This window comes from Penaeus chinensis, chromosome 35, assembly GCF_019202785.1.
Source record: "Penaeus chinensis breed Huanghai No. 1 chromosome 35, ASM1920278v2, whole genome shotgun sequence".
Taxonomy (NCBI): domain Eukaryota; kingdom Metazoa; phylum Arthropoda; class Malacostraca; order Decapoda; family Penaeidae; genus Penaeus; species Penaeus chinensis.
The window spans coordinates 8,005,234-8,007,733 of NC_061853.1; the positions used below are offsets into that span (position 1 = coordinate 8,005,234).

The window sequence follows — 2,500 nt, forward strand, 5'->3', positions numbered from 1 at the left end:
AAAATTTTTTAAAAATTACTCCCAAAAACACAAAAATTATAAAATTATATATTTTTTTATATACAACTATAAAATTATGTATTATATTTTATTTTTAAAATATAAATTATACTTTTTTTAATATACAAATTTTTTATATATACACTTTTTTATATTTATATATTATATTATATATATATTTATATTTTTATATTATCCCACACAAAAACCCCCTATTATATATAAATATTTTTTATACTAAATATATATATATTATTATAAAATTATATTACACTTTTATATTTTTATAAATATATACTATATATAAATATATATATTATATATTATATTACTACTATATATGTATATATTATATTACACATTTTTTACAATATATATACATTTTAAAACCTATTACAACTATAAAATAAATATATAAAAATATATATTATGTTTATTTTTTTTTATTATATATATATTTTTTTTAATATTATATTATATATATTACACACAAAATTTATATATATTTACTATATACAAATTATTTTAATTATATGAAAATATATTATATTATATTTTTTATATATATATTACAACATATTTATTTACAATCCACACAAAATATACACGCAAATTTATTTTTTTAAAATATATAGGGTATAAAATTACTTTTAAAATTATTACAAAAATACTATTTTTTACAACTATTTACATTACTACAACTACTATTCCAAAAAAAATATTGTATATTTATATTATATATATATTGTATATATTACTATTACTATACTTAATTATGTACAAATATTATTTATTATTTTTAATTATAAAATAAAAACGAGAAAAATGGGGGGGGGGGGGGGGGGGGAAAAGAAACAACGGGTTTTAAAGGGAAACCGGGCAGCGGACCCTTAATACCACGCGCCACTATACAATTTTTTCTTAGAGAAAAACATGTGAATGGCCTCTCTACTTCCCTCGAAAAATTTTAGTAAATTTAAGCTTTCCAATTAACAGTAATCTAAAGGCTTAATAAATGTATGTACGTTTGTTCGCTTCCAATCTCTATTCTCGTATAACTTACTGTTGTATTGTTTTGCTTTGCCATCTTCGCATTTTATTTCACACAGAAGATATAACAAATGAAAGGAAAAGAAAAGATGTGTCCTGTGATCTTTTGAGCACTATTGTCATGACGTACAGGTAAGTATTCAAGCTCTGCCTGGGACGAGTGTCAAAGGTGGCGAAAATATTGTAGGTTGTGGGTGGATCCTGATATAACCCACGCACCCACCTGGCGTCCCCCTCCCCCCCTATCCACCCACTGCCCCCACCTCGTCTGCTACGAATATTATCGTTCAAAGACGGGCTAAAATACCCTAGACTTTGAATATTTAGTAATGTGGTACCACAAGTACTGGCATTCACTTTGGGTCTTCATCCCTCTTCTTGTAGCAAGAAGAAAGGTAATCAGAACAGTAATTAAGCGGTAATTAAGCCTCATTAAGCCCTCAAACAACGATGACCTGTGAATCGCGAACAGGTCGAAGTGAAACGGACCGCGCAATAAGGCTGGGTGCGCGCCTTAGAGTATAAGAAGGGCCGGCAGATCGTAGGTTCCCAGGCTCCTCCTGACGCAGAAGCAGACCCAACCTTCACACACACACCGGCTCCAGCGCCCACAGACGCCCCGAGACTTGGCATTCGACGCTCACTCGCCAGCTCCTGCGCCTCCCCTTCAGCCTCTCTCGAACATCACTTCTCCAAAGGTAGGCGATGGGTTTGAGGATTTGTACGCTGTGTCGGAGTGTCAGTGATGCGGGAAAAAGGACCCTTGGAGAGCGTGACATTGACGGGGACGTTTTCAAAGGCTGTGGGATTAGGGGGACTTAACGTTGTTGTTTGTCAGTGTGTTAGACAGGATAGTGTTAAGGAGAGAAAGAACTGATAACAAATAGCGCTAGGGTATGCAGACAATTAGGACACACTCGTGGGATTATCACCAGAAACGGAGCAATTATAGTTGATCCGTACATCTAACTTAATTGATACATTGTGTCACATGTCGCTCATATGACGTGGGTAGATAATGGGCTTAGATATCAGAATGTATATGATCCGTGCGACAAGATAGATTGGAAACGTAATTTTTCAGCGTAAAATGATAAGGAACTGAACTATACGGGTCTTAGTACTTCACTCTGACTCGCGGCGTTAAAGTCTCGGGAAGGAAAAGACTTAACTTGATAACGTTTGTATTTTGACCTTTGCTGAAGGGTTAGACCAGATCGTCATAAACCTCCTGTAGCATTAGATAGAACAACAACCTCCCAATCGGAATTAAGAAGCGTAGTTATACCGTTATGTATTCTTTGCCATAATATTTCAAACAGACTTCTCATATGCTAGATGCCATACTTACTGATCACCCCCCCTCCCTCCGTCTCATATAAAGTCTACGTTGACTTATTATTAGAGATTCTGTATTCATACTTCAGAGATCTTCGCGTGATAAAACTCT

General features: G+C 33.2%; 1 protein-coding gene across 1 annotated transcript in view; it reads left to right on the top strand.

Annotated features, from left to right (window-relative positions):
- The first annotated feature begins 1,627 nt into the window (after positions 1 to 1,627).
- The window catches only part of LOC125044400, a 19,581-nt gene continuing 18,708 nt past the window's right edge, over positions 1,628 to 2,500 (top strand). The window contains exon 1 of the mRNA XM_047641046.1: positions 1,628 to 1,748. The gene's annotated coding sequence lies outside the window, so the exon portion shown is untranslated. The remainder of the gene's footprint in view (positions 1,749 to 2,500) is intronic.